This window comes from Sapajus apella, unplaced genomic scaffold (genome assembly GCF_009761245.1).
Source record: "Sapajus apella isolate SASKATOON/1434 unplaced genomic scaffold, GSC_monkey_1.0 scaffold133, whole genome shotgun sequence".
NCBI classification, from domain to species: domain Eukaryota; kingdom Metazoa; phylum Chordata; class Mammalia; order Primates; family Cebidae; genus Sapajus; species Sapajus apella.
Window position 1 is genome coordinate 3,701,480 of NW_022437073.1, and position 6,355 is coordinate 3,707,834.

The window sequence follows — 6,355 nt, forward strand, 5'->3', positions numbered from 1 at the left end:
GTCCATTTAAAAATAAATAAGCAAATCGAAACACAGAGAATTTAAATTGCATGTTTAAAATCAGAGCCAAGAAAAGAAAATATTTTCTGACTCTGAACCCAGCACCAATTCTATAATCCCTAGTCATCCTGAGCAGAACATAGTATGAAACCAATTTATATTGAAACACACTCAAATGAATTTAGTTGTACCACACTAAAAAGTAGATACCTTTATAGGTCATCCTAAGATAGACCCCAAGAACAGTATTATGTAAGTTTGCTAGTACAGTAAGCATTCACATATCGAATTTGCTGGGCAATGTCTGTCCCAGACAAGTTTTTTGTTTTTTGTTTTTTGTTTTTAATACTGAAATGTTACCACCTGTACTTAAAATAATGAAACTGACATGCTCAAATTTTCTAAAAGAGAAAAAATGCAAAGAAAGTGAAGGAAAGAGAAAAAGAAAAATGCCCACCCTATTGAAAATAGTTAGTTAATATGCCAGGGAGACATATTTTACACACCATCTGGGGGTTCTCACAGCTATTTCCTTACTTTTTAGAAGTTCCATGACCAATTTATCCAAAGAATCAACTAGAAATGAGTAACTTCTCTACTGCATTCTTGCTTTAAGGGATTACACTCTGGTTGACTTTGTGAGATACTAAACTGCTGTAGCTACACTCACTGAATCCTATCCTCATTGCCACGAATTTCTGGCTCTTTCAAAGGGTCTACCTGCCCAGAACCATTAAAAAGGAGGTTTATTTCTATTATTGCTTTTAAAGCACACTTACTTCTTTGACTAGAGACAGAAGCTTTGAAGGTAGTTGTTGATAACGAACCTGTACCTGATGGGCAACCTGAACATTTGACTGAGTTTTCCACTTGGACTACCTCAAAAGTATTATTATACTAGTTTCTGGTTCCAGTAAGTGCAGACTTCCTGGAGTATTCTGAATTGGATTCTCTTGGTCTACTGGGCACAGAAAATCCTGCCAAATTAGACCTGGATTCCTGGACTTCTGGTTTATAAAAAAGCACAAAGTAGCTTCTTGGATATCTATGAACTTCTTTCATAGCCACTGATAGCAAACGTTGCTTGTTTTCCTTTGATCATATTAGCAAAATTCCCATTGGAAAAAAAAAAAAAACAGAAAAGGAGTAGAGATGATAATAAGAGAATGAGATACATAGTCTAACTTTGAAAGTAGCTCCCAAAAGGAATAAACTTGAATTTTGACTTAAAAATCTTTTTCAGGAATTCCTATTTGTGTTTTGTCTGTTTTTTCTTTATACGTTGGCAAAAATAGAAAGGTGAGCATTTAACCCTTGCTCTTATAGGTCTTATAAATGTCGATTTATTTCTCATGTTTCTAGAATATGCGATTTCATTGATAAAAACCTATAATCATGTTTAACTTTATATGTTTAGAGATACCTTTCACAGCTTCTGTGAATAAAATTCACGGTAAAAAGCCAATGAGAAGTTATGCTAATGGTGCCTTAGAAACATACTTTGAAAAGTGAATAGATATTTGTCAGGCTACATTACAGTTTTAAAAAAGTCTAGTAGTTTACATATTTCCAAATATTGGAATCATCTGAGAATCTTAAAAAAAAAAAATACTGCTGCCTGAGTGCCACCCTGAGACATTCCTAATTAATTAGTGTGGGGTGCAACTTGAACACTGGGGTTATTGAATGCTCTTCAGTTAAATAGCTAGGCTGGTGGGATTCAAACTAAATAAGAAATCTGAAGTCGAGTTAAATTCAATCTCTTTTGCTTATTGACTATAATGAGCACAACTAGCACCCAGATCTTTGGGTCTAATTTCATTCTCTAACAAAAAACTTGGGATGTTTGAAGAAATGGCCAAATCTAGAGCTGGGACATGAAATATACAAGATGAACACAGCAACACAGCATCTTGTTCTGTCAAAGAGTAAAACAGGGTTTAAAAAAGAAAACATCACAATGATGAGGGGAACGACAAAGGGATGCATGAGCCAACTGAAGAACACCCAATGGCAAACTTGAGCAACAGCATGAAATATTATTGGATTAGAAACCAAAGTAAAAATATATATCCATGAGTCAATTTTGATATAAAATGGCTAAGCAAACACATAAATGAAAAAAAGACAAATCTCTCATGCAGAAGAATTACAAATATATTTTTTAAATAAATTGTTTTCTTAATGAAGAGGCACATAATCTCATACTCATTAAGTAGGCGTTATATATAGTGATTTATTCCACAGAGTACAGTATGGAAAGGGAGACAAAAAAAGAGTACATTTACAGTGGCTAAACCTGAAAAACACTGGACTCAAGCCATCTCAGCTTTCCAAATTGCTTGAAGTATAGACATGAGCCAGCATGCCCGGCAGACTTTCCTTATTTTTAATGAGCTGGATAGTTTGAGAAATATTGGTTAAATATTTTGTAGAATGTCCCTCAATTGGAATTTTCGCAATGTTTTTCTCAAGTTTACATACACTTGGAGTAATGTGTTTTAGAGATTACCCCTACAGAGGGATACCCTGTGTCAATAAAATAAATAAATGAAAACAAAATCTGAGAAACTGTCAAAACCAACAGGCACATAAGAAGACATAAAACTGATGTAATGTGGTATCCTAGATGTGATCCTGGAGCAGAAAAAAAATATGAGTAAAGTTTTAAACTTGGTTAATAATAATATACCAATAGTAGTTAGTTAGTTGTCATAAATATACCATACTAATGTCAGATGTTAATAATAAAGTGAATAATAATAGGATAAATATGCTAATAATAGGGGAAATAATTATTCTTAGAAAAAGAAAAAAATTATAATATTTTAAATAAAAAATAATTATGTGCTTAAAGAAAGTAACTTCCTCATTGATGGATACATGCACAATATTTTACATGTAAAATATTGACAGTATTTATTGTACTAATTCTGGGCCATATTTGAGCATAGTCCTCTGTAAAGTACAACAGCCATTACTTGCCCTTTCAAGATTAAGATCTAAATTAGGTATGCAGTTTCATTTTTTTAAAATATTTTAAACGTTTTTGTTTATCATATTTGAACTCTTTTAATAATTTTATGGAATGGTTCTTTTTTTTATACAGACATTTCTCAGAGATACTGCAGATTCAGTTTCACACTGCTGCAAGACAATGGATATCACATTAAATTAAGTTAAAATTTTTTTGTTTTCAATGTATATAAAAGTCATGTTTACACTACAGTCTGTTAAGTATGCAAAAGCATCATGTCTTAAAAATGATGTACATACATTCATTAAAAGATACTTCAATGCTAAATTTGCTAATGACCTGGTACAAGAACAGATACATAGACCAATGGAATAGAATGGAGAACTCAAAAATAAGACTGCACACCTACAGCCATCTGATCTTTGAAAAACCTAAAAGAAAAAACAGCAATGGGGAAAGGATTCCCTGCTTAATAAATGGTCCTGGGAGAACTGGTTAGCCATATGCAGAAAATGAAAACTGGACCCCTGCTTTATACCATATACAAAATCTAAAGATGAATTAAAAACTTAAATGTAAAATCCAAAACTATAAAAACCCTAGAAGAAAATTTAAAAAATACCATTCAGGTCATAGGCATAGGCAAAGATTTCATGACAAAAATGCCAAAAGCAATTGCCACAGAAGCAAAAATTGACAAATAGGACCTAATTAAACTAAGGAGCTCCTGCACAGCAAAAGAAGCTATCATCAGAGTAAATAGACAACCTAGAGAATGGGAAATTTTTTTTTTTTTTGCAATCTCTTCATCAGACAGAGGTCAATATCCAGAGCCTACAATAGTTTACAAGAAACTTGTAAACTACAAAGTTTACAAGAAAAAAACAAACCCCATTAAAAAGTGGGCAATATACATGAATAAGCACTTCTAAAAAGAAGACATACATGAGGTGAACAAACATAAAAAAAAGCTCAACATTACCTATTATTAGAGAAAGGCAAATCAAAACCATAATGAGATATCATCTCACACCAGTCAGAATGGCTATTATTAAAAGTCAAAAAACAACCACTGCTGAGGTTAAGGAGAAAAAGGAACACTTTTGCACTGTTGGTGGAGTGTAAATTAGTTCAACCATTGTGAAAGACAGTGTGGTGATACCTCAAAAACCTAGAGGCAGAAATACTATTTGATTGAGCAATCTCATTACTGGGTCAAAGGAATACCCAAAGGAATATAAATCATTCTATTGTAAAGACACATGCATGACTATATTCATAGCAGCACTATTCACAATAGCAAAAACATGGAATCACCCCAAATGCCCATCAATGATAGAATGGATAAAGAAAATGTGGTACATATACACCACAGAATACTATGCAGACACAAAAAGGAATAAGATCATGTGCTTTGCAGGGACATGCATGGAGTCGAAAGCCATTTGCCTCAGCAATCTAACGCAGGAACAGAAAACCAAACACTGCATGTTCTCACTTATAAGTGGGAGCTGAATGATATGAACACATGGACCCATAGAGGGGAACAACACACAGTGGGATCTGTTGGTTGGGTATGGAGTGAGAGAGCATCAGGAAGAATACCTAATGGATGACTGGCTTAATGCCTAGGTGATGGGATGATCTGCGCAGTAAACACCATAACACAAATTTACCTATGCAACAAACCCGCTTTTCCTGAGCATGTATCCCTGAACTTAAAAGATGAAGAAAACAATTGCTAATAATCTTCAGGGCCTTCAGAGACTCATAACCCATTTATTATTTATTTATTTACCTTTGTATTTTATTTTGTTGAGATAGGGTCTGGTCCAGGCCAGAGTGGAGTGGTATAATCTCAGCTCATTGCAGCCTTGACCTTCCAGGCTCAGAGGATCCTCCCATCTCAGACTCTTGAGTAGCTGGGACTATAAGCACATGCCACCACACTCAGCTAATTTTTTTTTTTTTTTTTTTTTTGTAGAGACAGAGTTTTGTCATGTTGCCCAGGCTGCTCTCCAACTCCTGGGCTCAAGCCAGAGAGTCATAATGTTTTCGCTGCTGGGTTATCTTACCTTGGTGTTGATGGCTGCTAACTAATCAGAGTGGTGATTGCTGAAGGTTAGTGTAGCTGTGCCAATTTCTTAAAATAAGACAACAAACACCGATGTTTGTGTCATCAACTGCCTCTTCACTCCTCCTTTTATGAAAGATTTCTCTGTAGCATGTTTTGCTGTTTGATGGCATTTTACACATAATAGAACTTCTTTCAAAGTTAGAGTCAATTCTCTCAAATCCTGCTGCTTCTTTGTGAACTAAGTTTATGTAATATTCTAAATTCTTTGTTTTCATTTCAACAATATTCACAGCATTTTCACCAGTAGGTTCCATGCGAAGAATCCACTTTTTGCTCATCCATAAGAAGTAACTGCTCACCCACTCAAGTTTTATCATTAGATTGCAGCAATTCTGTCACATCTTCAAACTCACTTCTGATTCTAGGTGTCTTCCTATCTCTACCACATCTACAGTTACTTCCTCCACTGAAGTCTTGAACAGCTCAGTGGTTAAAATCAATTTCTTTTAAACTCCTGTTAATGTTAATATTTTTACCTCCTCCCTGAATCATAAATGTTCTTAATGGTATCTAGAATACTGAATTATTTCTAGATTTTTAGTTTACTTTGTCCAGACCCATTAGAGGAAGCACTACCTATTGCAGCTATTTCTTTCTTTCTTTCTTTCTTTTTTCCAGACAGGATCTTGCTCTGTCACCCAGGATGGAATGCATTTGTGTGATCATAGCTAACTGCAGCAGTCTTGAGCCTCTGAGCTCAAGTGATCATCCCACCTCAGCCTCCTGAGTAGCTGAGACTAGAGGCACATGCAACTATGTTCAGCTATTTTTTTTTTAATTTTATTTTTAGTAGAATTGAGGTCTCTCTGTGTTGCTCAGGCTAGTCTCAAATATCTGACCTCAAACAGTCCTCCCAACTCAGCCTCCCAAAATGCTGCAATTACAGGCATGAGCTACCACACCTGGGCCCTTAAATCAAAATACTTGGAAGTCAAAATTACTCTTTGATCCAGTGGCTGCAAAATGGACATTTTGTTAACAGGTATGAAAATAACGTTGATCTTCTTGGCCATCTGCATCAGAGCTCTTGGATGAGCAGACGCTGTGTTAATGAGTAGCAATATTTTGAAAGGAATCTTTTTTTTTCTGAGCAGTAGGTCTCAATAGCAGGCTTAAAATATTCAGGCAACCATACTGTAAACAGATGAACTGTCATCCAGGTTTTACGTTCACACAGAGGTTGAATTAGCATAATTCATAGGGACCCGAGGATTTTTGTAAATTAGGAAAATTAGCATTGG